The sequence below is a fragment of the Pteronotus mesoamericanus genome, unplaced genomic scaffold, assembly GCF_021234165.1.
Source record: "Pteronotus mesoamericanus isolate MK-2021 breed Mesoamerican mustached bat unplaced genomic scaffold, CSHL_Meso_final contig_181, whole genome shotgun sequence".
In the NCBI taxonomy this organism is placed as follows: Eukaryota; Metazoa; Chordata; class Mammalia; order Chiroptera; family Mormoopidae; genus Pteronotus; species Pteronotus mesoamericanus.
Genome location: NW_026555077.1, coordinates 6,554,850 through 6,569,650, shown reverse-complemented (window position 1 = coordinate 6,569,650; position 14,801 = coordinate 6,554,850).

The window sequence follows — 14,801 nt, the reverse complement described above, 5'->3', positions numbered from 1 at the left end:
GACTAAGATGACACATACTCACATTAGAGAGGGGAAAATACTGAGTCCACTGATTCAAATATTAATCTTATCTAAAAAGAACCTATTAGACATATTAATAAATAATACTTAAAATGGGCACCACCTGGCTCAGCCTATTTGACATAAAATAAATTATCACATGGCCTTAAGCTTTGAAGTGATGAGATCACTTCAAGCCAAGGAAACCTAGAAGCCACAAGAAACTGAAAAAAAAAAAAAAAGGAATAAATTCTCCCTCTACATCCTCTGGAGGGAATGAGTTCCTATAGATACTTTGATTTTATCCTAGTGGCACTTCTGGCCTCTAGAACTGTGAAAGAATAAATTTTTATCGTTTTGAGCCAACAAATTTGTGGAAATTTGTTACAACAGTCATAGGAAAATTTGTGTGTGTGTTGGGGGGAGCCCCCAAAATAGAATTTATTTATAAAAAATTGTGTATTTATTCTTACATGTTTAAAATTCAGTCACCTTCAAAATACTCTCATTTTGATGCAATACTCCCATTGATACTTTTTTCCACTGTTCAAAACACTTTTTGAACTCTTTCATTTTGATGCCTTTTAGTACTTCTGCAGTTTTTTGTTTCACCTCTTCCACATGGGTAAAACATTTCCTTTTGAGGACATTTTTCATCCAGAGAAACAAACAAAAAAAACCCCTCAGGGTGAGATCAGATGAATAGGGAGGGTGGGGTTTGGGGGTCATGCTGTTTTTGGTCCAAAACTGCTGAATACTCAGCATAGTATGGGCAGGTGCATTCGTAAATCACCCACCATGGAATGGGCAAACGTGATGAAAGGGCTCAAAAAAAAAAAAATTCACTGAAACTGAATGTACCCTCTCACAACAAAACTGGCTGCTAGGTTTTTGAGCAGCCAGGGGAAGCCTCCTCTACCACGGGAAGCCTGTGCTACAAGGAGCCCACCTTCCAGGAGATAATTCCTGTTTTGGGGGGATGTCCCCTCATGTATATATCAGTCCTTTTCCAAATTCATTTCAGTTTAATCCTTACTCCAAACAGATTAATGTTCCCAAAACTGCCGACAAGTCATGGACAAATTTGACCCTATCTTTGATTGATTCAACACATATTCATCGGATATTTGAAATACTACTAGAGTAAGATGCCAATTTTTTTGAACACCTCAGGCACATCCCTTTCTCATTCTTGGCATTTGTCTTCTCAAACTTCTCTACCCCAAGTGATTTATTTCACATACCCTCATGGTTTTCTCTCCACTGATTCCATGGTTATGTACAAATGTCTTTATCTTAGTAAGACCTTCTTACATCATTTCTATTTTTTAGTATTAATTGCTATGTAAGATATTATGATATTAATTTATGTTGTTTATTATTACATTGTATAAAAAATTCAGTTCTACAAGGGCAGAGATTTTTGTATGTTTTGTTCATTGCTATATTCCAATGCGAAACACATAGTGAGTATACAACAAAAAAAATCTGTTGGGTGAATAATTGGAAGCAGATGGAAATGGGTAAATGAATAAATAAATGAATGAAGACCTAATATATTTACTTCCTTGTGATTTGTACCTAATTTACATGTGTATTAATTAATTAATTACTTTACTTCAGCTACTGGATTTTCAATTTCTCTCACAGGAATAAAGAAAATATGTTAAAAACCTAGATGTGGTTCTATTAAAGATCAAAGAAATAGTCATTTGTAAAGTAAAATTTACATATATCACCATATGAGAACGCCATCCATCACAGATTATATTGACATAAATTATAAAGTTACATTGATTCCTAAATAAATCAGAATTAAAAACAATGTTTTAAAATAGTAAACTAGAATTCTGGTCAAGATGACAGCATAGGTAGACATAGCTTGCCCTTTCACACAACCATATCAAAATTACAACTAAAATATAGAACCACTATCATTCAAACCATCAGAAATTGAGTTGAATGGAAGTCTGACAACTATGGAATTAAAGAAACCACATCCATCCAGACTTGTAAGAGAGTTCCTTGCCCATGTATAGTGAATAAAAATTTGGGAGGGATGTCTCAGAAGTGAGAAGTCTTAGGCCCGCACCAAGCCCCCTAGCCAAGGGTTTCAGTGCCGGCAAAAATAAGTCCTCACAACTTCGGACTGCAAAGCCCAGTAGGGATTGTGTCAGTAGAAGAAACTGCTGAAGCCCCAAGTAGTTCTTCCTAAAGAACCCACACATAAACTCACCTACTCAGATTCACTCCCTCTGAGCTCCAGCATCAGGATAGCAGATTGAAAGTCACCAGCAGTAAACAGGGAGAAACTGAAGTATCTGGCATCAAGGCAAGCAGAAGCAATTGTCCATTTTCTAAACCCTCCCCACAACTGAGCAGGCAAGCTGGTGCCATATTTGAGACTCCATCAACCTGGTTAATGGTCTGACCTGCCTTGGAGATCCCTGGAGACTTCACCACACCCAACTTACAGGCTCACAAAAGCTGGTTTTCCACATGAGTGGCAGGCCTTGGCTGATACTTCAAAACTTTCTAAATCCTACCAAGCAAGCAACAGCTGGACTCAATGAGTCCCAGGCCTGGCACTGGCAGCAGCCAAGCTAGATACACAGCTTGGCTTCACCTGGGAATCTCCCAGTACAGCACAACTAGCAGCCATTTCAGATTGTTTTATAGCTCAGCCAGAGTGGCCCCAGGAAAAGCATAGGTGGGGCCTGACCTTGGCCTGTACCACTCAGGAAAACCCAGGGCCAGTGCACCTACTGGACAGCTACAGACCATGTCAGAGCACCACTACCCTGCCCCTGCACAGCTGGTCCTCCATGGAGGGCAAAGCTTGGTGGTAAGAGGTCACAGCCAATCCTTGCAGCTGACTGGCCTGGGTAAATCCCTTCGATTGATCTGCCAACAGCAACCAAGGCTCACCTCTGAGAAGAGAGTATACTCAGCCCACATGAAGGGCATACCTTGAATACCCAACTAGGGTGATAGGAAAGGCTATGCCAGTGGACCCTACAGGACACCTACTACATTAGGCCACACTACCAAGACCCAGAGTCAAAGCAGCTCTACCTAATACATAGAAACAAACACAGGGAGGCTGCCACAACGCAGAGACAAAGAAACATGACCCAAATGAAAGAATAGATAAAAACTCCAGAAAAAGAACTAAACAAAATAGAGATAAGCAATCTATCAGATGCAGAGTTCAAAACACTGGTTATAGGAATACTCAAACAGGTTAGTGAGGACCTCAACAGCAAGAACAAGATTCTATCAGAAATGAAGGATCCACTAATTGAAATAAAGAACAATTTACAGGGAAACAGCAGTAGAGCAGATGAAGCTGAGAATCAAATCAATTAATTAGAATACAAGGAAGCAAAAAACAACCAATCAGAACAACAAGAAGAAATAAGAATCCAAAGAAATGAGGATAGTCTAAGCAGCCTCTGGGACAACTTCAAGTGGTTCAGCATTCACATCATAGGGGTGCCAGAAAGAGAAGAGAAAGAGCAAAAAAAAAGGAAATCTATTTGAAAAAAATGATGGAAAAAATATTTTCTAATTTGGTGAAGAAAATAGACATATAAGTCCAAGAAGAACAGAGTGTTCCAAACAAGATGGATGCGAAGAGGCCCACCCCAAGACAGATCATAATTCAAATGCCAATGGTTAAAGATAAAGAGAGAATCTTAAAAGCAGCTAGAGAAAAGCAGTCAGTTACCTACAGGGGAGTTCCCCTAAGACTGTCAGCTGATTTCTCCAAAGAAATTTTGTAAGCTAGAAGAATATGGCAAGAAATATTCAAAGTCATGAAAAGCAGGGGCCTACAGCCAAGATTGCTTTACCCAGCAGTGATAAAAAGCTATCATTTAGAATCAGAGGGCAGATAAAGAGTTTCCCAAAGAAGAAAAACTATAGGTGTTCATCATCACCAAACCATTATTATATAAAATGTTAAAGGGACTTATTTAAGAAACAGAAGATGATCAAAACTATGAACAATATAATGGCAAAGAATACAAATCTATCAACAACTGAATCTAAAAACAAACTAAGCAAACAAGAAGAACAGAGACAGAATCACAGATATAGAGAGTGTTTTGCTGGTGGCCACATTGGAGGGGTGTGTGAGGATAGAGGGGAAGAGGTGAGGGGATTAAGAAGTACAAATAAGTAGTTACAGAATAACCATGGGGATGTAAAGTACAATAGAGGAAATGGAGTAGCCAAAGAATGTATGTGCATGAATCATGGACATGAACAACGGTGGGGGGATTGCCTGAGCGAGTGGCTGGTCCTGGGTGGAGGTGGGGACAAAGGGGAAAAATCAGGACAACTGTAATAGCACAATGAATAAAATATAATATAAAAAATAAAATAAAATTGTAAACAAGTTGATATTTTGCTAGATGTAAAAAAGGAGAAGATATGTTGGATATGAGCCTAACTGGCAATATTTGGATTAATTATGTACTATAGTTTGTGCATTAATCCCTCTTGTCTAGTTAAATAACTTCCTCTTTTACACATATGACTCTCTTTTTAAAGCTCATTATACATTTTCTTGAGCTACTTACTCTAATTTAATCTTAAGTAATATCCTTAGTGACTTTTTCTAACATTTATAAGACGATAATTTTCAAATCTTGTTTTAAAACCCCTCTTTGCAAACGAGTTCCATAATCTCTCCTGTTTATATCCACTCATGTCTAACCTATTTCTTCATTGTGACAATATCATTTATTTGTTATCTCTAAAAATCTATTTATTTTTCTATCCTAAATGACAACATTTGTTTCTGTTAAGCCTTTGTCTTGCTCAAGTTATTATCATCATCATCGTCACCACCATCATTTTCCACCTTCTACCTATGGATTGAAAACCGAGAAGGCTTATAAATAAAGAATAGTCTTCATTCTTTATTTTATTTGTTTCCAAATGACCAGCACATTATTATTCTTTATTTCTAACTAAGATGAACATGGAAGTAAAAATATAATACTTTATATCTTCAGAGTATATTGGTGATCTGAATGAGTTCACAACTATTTTATCCTCCAAAAAATAATGGGAATTGTTTAATTAGAACATGTATGATATTATGGAAAAAAATAAATGAGGAATTAGTAGCAAACCTGCCAGAATTCTCAATTCAAGGATACCACTAGCATGGCTTTGAAAATTCAAAAATGTTGTCACTTAATTTCCATATTTATTATAAAAATATATAGACTTTATAACATCTACTATACTTATGTTACAATACTGTTCATTCTAATGTAAAGCATTAAATAAAATAGCACATTAAAATTTTCAAATCATATTAAAAATGCTAAAGAGTATTTAGGCAGCACAGATATTAATAAGCTATCTTATAGACTTTAAAATTTAGTAATAAAAAGATTTAGTTTCTTAAATAGAATCTTAATTCTTTAAGATTATGTTATCCTAATTACACACAGATTCTTAAAAATTATCCAAATATTGCATGTTTGTAAGATAGTAGAAAGAAAACTGAACATTCTAACCAAATATTCTGGTTTTCTTTCTATAAATTTATGTTAAATAATGTGCAATTAGTGTAAGACTAGACAATTTGATTAGTGGAACAGAATAGTAATTTTTTCATGTATATATATGTAAAATTTTTATTGACAGAAGCAATACAATGTTATCTACACCTAACACCTTACATAAAAAAAGAATATACAACTGTTAATGAATTACAAACTTAAATGAGGAAAGTACAATTTTAAAACCTTAAAAAATACAGAGATAAGTATCTTTCTAACCTTGGGATAAAGAGAAATTTATTAAACAGGTTAGAAGAAAAAAGGTAACCATAAAAAATGGATTGGTAAATTAAGCTTTTTAAATTAAGATCCTGTATTAACTATAAGACACCTAAAATAAGGGAAAGACAAGTGGAAAAGAAAATATATTTTATCAAATATATAACTGTCAAAATATTAGTATGAAGAATATATGCAGAATTTCTACAGTCAACAAGCAAAAGAGAAACAACCTACATGAAACATAGGTATAACCCAAGCATATCACAGTATGAGGAAAAAAAACAAAAAACAAACAAACAAAAAAAAACCTTCCTCTCACACACCACCCCAAAAAATATGTTCATTTGGATTCCATATAAATTTTAGAATTATTTGCTCTAGTTCTGTGAAAAATGCCACTGGGGATAAAGAAGAAAAAAGTTGAAAGTATCATGTTACCTGATAACAAAGTATACTTCAAGTATACTATAATAACCAAAACAGTATTGGCACAAAAACAAACACAAAGATCAATGGAACAGAAATAAACCCACTTCTATATGGAAAATTAACCTATGAAAAAGGAGGCAAGAATACAAAGTGGGTAAAGACAGTCTCTTCAATAAGTGATGATAGAAAAACTATATAGATACAAGCAAAAAAAAAAAAAAAGATACTAGGCAACTTTCTTATACATTATACAAAACTAAACTCAAAATGGATTACCCACTTAAACATAAGACCTAAAACCATGAAAGTCCGAACAGAAAACATAGGCAGTATACTTGTTGACATTACTCTAGGCAATTTTTTTGCAAATATCTCCTAAGGCAAGAGAAACAAAAGAAAAAATAAACAAACGGAACCACATCAAACTAAAAAGATTTTGCACAACAAAGAACACCATCAACAAAATGAAAAGGCAGCCTACTGAATGGCAGAAGATATTCACCAATGAAATGTCTCATAGGGGTTAATATCAAAATATACAAAGAACTCGTACAACTTAACACCAAAAAAAGCGAATGCTTTGATTAAAAATTGGGTGGAGGACCTGAATAGATATTTCCCCAAAGAGGACATTCAGATAGCCAAGAGACATATTAAAAGATGCTCATCAACATCAATAACCATCAGGAAAATGCAAATTAAAGCCAGTATGAGATATCACTTCACAAGTATTAAAGAAAGTATATCAGGAAGTCAAAAAATGACACGTGTCTGCTGGGATGTGAAGAAAAGGGGACCCTTAGTGACTCTTGATGGGATTTTAAATTGCAACCATTCTGGAATATAGCATAGAGGTTCTTCCTCAAAAAACTAAAAATAGAATTATCAAATGACCCAGTAATTCCATTTCTGGGCATTTATTCAAAGAATTTCAAAACATTAATCAAAAGGAGCCCTGGCTGGTGTGGCTCAGTGGATTGAGTGCTGGCTTGTGAACCAAAGGGTCACAGGTTTGATTCCCAACCAGGACACATGCCGGGGTTGTGAGCACCCCAAGTCGGGGGCTCATGAGAGGCAACCATACATTGATGTTTCTCTCCCTCTCTCCTTCACTTCCTTTCTCTCTGAAAAATAAAATAAATTTTTTAAAAAAGAAAAGATAAACACACCCCTGTGTTTGCTGCAGCATACTTTACAATAGCCAAGATATGGAAGCAACAAGTGTCCATCAATAAAGTAATGGATAAAGAAGATGTGGTACAGTGGAATATTACTCAGCCATAAAGTGAATGAAATCTTGCCATTTGAGACCACATGGGTGGATCTAGAGGGTATTATGATAAGCAAAATCAGGCAGATACAGAAAGAAAAATACCATATTATCTCACTTGTATGAGGAACCTAAAAAATAAAACAAAACATATCAACAAACAAAACATAAACAAACTCATAGATATAAAGAACAAATCGATGGTCACAAGATAGAAGGGGTTCGTGGGGCTGGAGGATGGATTAAAAAGTTGAAAGGATTAAGAAGTACAAATTGGTGGTTATAAAATAGTCACAAGGATTTAAAGTATAATGTAAGAAATATAATCAATAATACCGTAATAGTTATGATGTCAGATGGTTACAAGACATATTGAGGCGGTCACTTTCTATGGTATATAAATGTCTAATCACTATGTTGTACATCTGAAACTAATATAATATTGTAAGTCAATTATAATTAGAAAATAAATTAATTTTTAAAAATGTTAAGCGGTGTTCAACTGCTTTATTAATTTGAGAAAAGCCAGTAAAGACCACAAAGAAAAACCATTTAACACATAGTCAATTAGTCAAATAAGTAAGTCTGGTATTAGAGAAAATACTGTACATATTATATATATTTATATAGTCACACATTTTATTATAATTCAAATTGTTACAATCACGTCACAAATAACTTGGCAAGTCTTGTAAAACTGGGTATGACTTTCCTAATGACTCAGCAGCAATATCCTCTGCAGGGGACACCCATAAATACATTTACACACTGATCTAATAGCAGAACACCAAATACAAACGAAATGCCCCTCAAAAGGGAAAAGAACAAATTATTATATATTCATACAATGTAATATTACATGACTATAAATATGAGCTACAGTCACATGCATCATCATTTGTAAATCTTAGTAACATAATGTTGAGTGAAAAATGCAAATCACAGTAAACTATATAAAGGTTGATTGAATATTTAATTCTAGAATTGAGTAATGATTTATGAGTGTTTCTGATAATGTTACAGATGAGGAGAGAGAGACCCAAGTCAGGAGCCCTCCTCTCCTGCCTTGGTTCTTGTCTTGCTCTCAAGAGAATTATTGAAACAAGAGACAAACACATATAATGGAAAAGAGGTAGCAAGTTTATTTATGAAACATATATGAGCACAAAGCTGCAGGCAAGCACCCAGTTAGCCTAAATGCCCCACACATAGAAGAAATAAAGTTCCTAGTAAATTTGTTAGTAAATTAGTGAATTTGTTCTGCACACTTGAGCTGAGGCTACAAGTGGGAACCTAGCTAATCTAAGTATGCCGACTATTGGGGTTGATGGGTTATACCTCACCTGTCCCCTAGGTTCCTCTCTTTCTCCCCCTTGGGAATAATGTACAGTTACAAAGGCTTTCTTTCTCATTTAGTAAAGGCTCTTTGTCTTAGTGAAATTGTTACAGAAACTCCCTTTGCCAGCATGGAATCTCAAGAACTACCCTCCTTTCCTGTATGACTCTTGTTTGTGATATTCAGGACACCCAGCTGTCTTAATAAGATTGCTACGGAAGACCTTTTTCTCCGCACAGTCTCAAGGACTCTCCCCTTCTCCTGTGCTATTTTGCTCAAATACTGGGGACACCTGGCAATCTTATCAAACGAGCTCAGGACTGCTGAGTTAATTGGTAAGACATGTCTCTCTTTTGCTTCTAACCTCCTGTATTAAGTTCTTTGTTATATTACAATGGTGAGGGTCCTGCCTTTATTTCCCCTCTGGCTGCTCATTCCTAGCTGCTACATAACGATAGTATTCAACATAAATAGATCAATGAAATAAAAGATAAAAGCATGTGAACCTAGCTTGTAGTTCCTTGTTTTTAATCACTTTGGATACTTCTTGCCAGTCCCTTCCTATTCAGCAAAGCTATCATTTAGAATGGAAGGAGAGATAAAGTGCTTCCCAGACAAGGTGAAGCTAAAGGAGTTCATCATCACCAAGCTATTATTTCATGAAATGTTTAAGGAATTTATTTAAGAAAAAGAAGATCAAAACTATGAGCATTAAAATGGCAACAAATTTACAACTATCAACAACTGAATCCAAAAAACAAACAAACAAAAAACAAAAAACTAAGCAAACAACTAGAACAGGAACAGAATCATAGGTATGGAGATCATTTGGAAGGTTATCAGCTGGGAGGGGGAAGGGAGAGAGTGGGAGAAAAGTTCAAGGTTTAAGAATTACAAATTTGTAAGTACAAAATAGGCAGGGAAATGTTAAGAATATTATAAGAAATGAAGAAGCCAAAGAACTTACATGTATGACCCATGGACATGAAGTAAGGTTGGGGAGTGGGGTTGCTGGAAAGAAGGGGAGTACTGGGTAGAGAGGGACAAAGGAGGAAAAATTGGGACATTTGTAATAACATAATCAATAAAATATACTAAAAAAAAGGCCTGTAACCTGTACACACAGTGTGTCTTTAAACAAGTATTATGATTAATTCAATTCTGCCTATCAGAATAAAAAATATAAAAGCAGAGAGTGATGACTCAATTTGAATAAATAAAAATTTATATAATTATAGAACTCTATCAGTTACCAAGCTTAAAGACACCATAATTAATAAAGATTGATCATATTATCAATCTTCATTAGAGTATATTGTGAAAATTAAATAAAACATAAATAATATAATTAAATAACATTTAATTAAAATAAAAAATTGAAATAATCAAACAAATAATAAAACACAAAACTCTGTGTTTTCTCTGGAGACTTAGACCTCTGCATTTTATTTTTTTATTTTTTATATTTCCTCTTGAAGATATCTTTTGATGATAGCATCTAATTGCTCACAGATGCATCTAAAATTTCTTCAAGGATGATCTACAAAAAATATTACTCTATTTTAACATTGACTCTAATGTTAATTGATTCAGTTTTTGCATCAAATCCCATGTGGATTAAGTAAATAGGTATTAGATTCCACTATGGAGCAACGTGGTGTAGTAGATAGAATATTAGCTTTAAAATCACACAAAGCTGAGTTTGAAATCATACATTGTTTTTTGTTTTTTTTAATTGACATTCAATTATAGTTGTGCCCATATTTTCCTGTTGGGAGCCATCTGCCTGGTTTCAGGGACTGTAGCCTCACCCGAAAGGCAAGAGGGCCCCAAGGCTGGAGCTGAGCAAGGAGGCCTTGGGAAAATAAGCCACTGAGGAGATAAAACTTGTCCTCTTGGCAGGGGCTGCACCCCTGCCTCCCTCACATCATCCTGCTTGGTCCCAGAAGATGGCTGGTTAGTGAATGATGGATAAGACCCCTCAATGACAGGGGCAACCTAAGACAGGCACAGTCACATACAGGCCGTCAGGGAAGGACTTGGAGGACAAGGAGAAGGGGCAAAAGACTCTCACCTCTCAGCTTTGTCATGGCCGGAGTTCTCATTCTATCTGAAAGAAGTCTCCTTATGTCTTGGCTGCTCTGCCCATCACCTGACCAGGTCAGTGAAACAATGCTAAAGGCAGGTACAGCCCTAGACTGGATCGGGCGGTTCCCGGGGACAATTAGACCTGGAAAAGGAATGCATTAAATCTTATGAAACTTACTTTACTAAGAATGCCCTCGAGTTAATGAGTACTGATGGTTGGGGTTGAGCATAGAATGTGATCAGATCCCTGGGTTTCAGGGTCCAATGGCTGTGACCCCGTCTACCAGACCCTGACCTGAGGCAAATCTCTGTGTTCCTTCAATCATAGCTTTATGATGTTGATTGATGATCTTTGCATGCATGCTGTATACCCCTGTGCATATCATTCTCAATAAAAGCCACTTCAAGAGAAGGGCTGGGCCATTCTCCACTAGAGGGAATTGCCACCCCCTTTTCCTGGCAGACTGAGGATGTCTGGAATGACTTATCTCCTTCATCTGTGGTGACTCAGGGGGGCTTTTCAGGACAGGGTACCCCCCATCATTTCCCCCTTACTCTCCCCTGCCCTACCCACTCCCCACCTCTCACATTCAATCCTCCCACCCTGTTGTTCTTGACAACACCCTTTCCCTTCTTTCCTCCATCATTTCCCTCTTCCTCCCTTCTGGTCACTGCCAGTTTGTTCTTTCTTTCCATGTCTCAGATTCTATTTTGCTCTCTTATTTGTTTTGTCAATTAAGTTCCATTTATAAGTGAGATCATATGGCATTTGTTTTTCACCTCCTGGCTTATTTTGCTTATCATAATACTCTCCAGTTCCATTCTGAGAACATAAGCAGGAAAATTTCAGATCTTCCACTCAGCATATTTTCACTGATATATCCCCTAGAGCAAGGGGTATAAAGGAAAGAATAAACTAATGGGACTACATCAAATTAAAAATCTTCTCACAGCTAAAGAAAACATCAGCAAAATGAAAAGAGAACAAATAACTTAGGAAAATATATTTACCAATTATACCTTGGACAAGGGTTTAACTTCCAAAATACATAAAGAACTCACATGACTCCACGCCAGGAAGAAAACACTCCAATGAAATCATACATTGTTTATTTGTAATAACATTTTAACATATATATATTTGCCATATTTTCTCTCAATGTTATTTATTATTAAGTAGAAATAACAATTTTCACCTTTGCTGATTGTTGTGAGAGTTAAAGAACATAATATAAGTAAACCAGCAACTGGTAGTATGTCTGAATAGATATGTGATTAATGAATATTTATTCTTCCTTTCCCTAAACCTATCAGAGGACAAAGGTGAATCACTGTATGTTCTGTCCAACAGAAAAAATGAATAAGTCATGGATGTCATTATTAGAAATCTTGTAAAGAATATAAAGAAAAAAGTTACCAACAATTTACAATGCAAGTCAGAATAATATTTACTTGTCACAATGAGCAGAAAATGTCCTTAACTGAATATAAGTCTTGACTGAAATACACCTACTCACATCAATATTAACAATACCTAACACGTGCTTAGTATTTAAGATTTGCCAAGTGTGGTTTTATGTGTTTATATATTTCATTTGATCCTCATAACAAATCCAGGAGATTAATATTCTTAGGGCCCACTTTTGTATAGATGAGAAAACTGAGGCATAAAATAACTACTGAGGGCTGAATTGTATCCCTCCTCTAAATTTATGAGTTGAAGTTCTATTCCCCAGTATCTCAGAGTGTTGCAGCCTTTCTAGGCTGGACAGGTCCGCTCAGGGCTCGGGTAGATGGAAAAAGATTCGTGGAGCCTTGGGGATGCTTGACATGCCTTTATTTGGGAGAGTCACACAGGCACAAGCCTGGTCTGGGGAAATCACACAGGCCACAAGCTCGTGTCCAAGTCGGCACCCCAACTCCCCACTCCGTCCAAAGCTCCTATCCCTTAAATACTAGCCCCAAACAAAGCAGGCAATCAAGCCAGGTGAAATAACTATCATGAGCTGCGCATGTGATCCTACTCAAGGCTACAGGGCAGTTTATTGCACGTGGGGCTCAAGGCCATGAGACCAGACTCAAGGCTGTGGGAACACTGCTTTATTGGACTCTTCCAAGGTTGTGAGGAGTTGCTCCCTCTGGTTACCCAAGCATCTAGGTGAGGGAGCCAGACCGTCTCCATGTACCCTACACTCAGTACATCATTGTATTTGGAGATAGGATCTTTAAAGAGGTGATTAAGTGTAAATGAGGTCATTATGGTGGGCCTTAACCCAATATAACTGGTACCCTTATAAGAAGGGGAGATTGAGACACAGATACACACAGAGGGAAAATCACATGAAGACACTGGAAGAAGACAGTCATCTACAAGCTGAGGAGAAAGGTCTTAGAAAAAACTATCCTGACACGCATTGATCTTGGACTTCCAGCATCTATTATTGTGAGGAAATAAATTTCTATTGATATGTGTTAAGGTCAGTCTAGCAAACGAATACAATAACTTTCCCAAATTCATTCAGCTAGCAAATGATGAAGCAGGGATGTAAATCAGTATATTACTCTGTACTGATTTATGAGAAACTCCTCTGTAACCTTTCTCTGGTATGAATTATATTTTAAAATAAGAGAAAAAGATGGAGTCAAGAGGAAGGTTTTAAATTGGGAAGTTCCCTGATCCTTGTTTAAGCTTTAGAAGACATGTTCCTTCTTAACAGTCCTAGACTATCAGCAGATGAATTTATTTACATATCTATCTTTCCCATAATGAAAACTTTGTTTTTATATTTTACCTTACCTTTATCTTACCTTCTGTTCATGTTTCTTTTATTCCTGTAGGTGTTTCTTTCCTTCCAGTTTTAACTCTATTAATTTCCTGGGCCTGCCATATAAAATATCACATATTAGGTGGCTTAAAGCAACAACAACAAAAAAATTATTTTATATCTCTAGAGTTTACAAATTTGAATAAAGGTGTACACATCATCACGTTGTCTCTGAAAGTTCTGGGGTAGGATCTCTCCTTGCCCCCTTCTTATTGGGAACTACTTTGTGTATCGGGAACTGTAGTCCCAAGAAAGAATTCATTATATTTACTGAAGCTTGCTCTGTTTTGCACTGCCCTGATAAGGAAAAATCAAGTGTTTAGTCTCAAAGCAGGAGAAAAGATTCCTGAGCCCCTGAACCTTAGATTAATAATCATCTAGTAGTCAGTATGTCTAACAGACCCTAACCCAAGGCTGATCTATGTATTCCTCTTATTGTTATCTATAGCTCTCTGATGTGGATTAATAAGCTTTGCACATATGCTATATACCTCTGAACATATCATTCTCAATAAAAGCCATTTCAGAGAAGGGCTTGGGGCATTCCCCACTAGAGAGAATTGCCACCCCCTTTTCTTGACAGACAAAGATGTCTGGAATCGGTGGCAAGTCGTGAGGGGTCCCACAGACCTTCGTGAGACAGGGTCCCTCAGACCTTCCTAGTTCTGGTGGTTGCTGGCAATCCTTGTCATTATTTGACTTCTAGCAGCATAACTTCATTCTCTGCCTCCATCTTCATGTGTCCATCTTCTCTCTGTCCATATTGCACCACCCAAATTTTTGTTCTGTTATAAAGGCACCAGTCATTGGATTTAGGGCCCACCCCAATCCAGTGTAATTTCATTTTAACTTAATTTCATCTACAAAGACCCTATTTCCAAAGGAGCTTAGAGCCCTAACAGGCAGTTAGGACACTAACATACATTTTTGTGGGACTCAAACCACAGCTCCTCTATAGACTATTTTTTAATCACATAGCTAGATAAATCTAAAATGAAGCCATATTCAATCTAAACAGACCAAAATTTTTGTAAAATGTATAGCCTTTT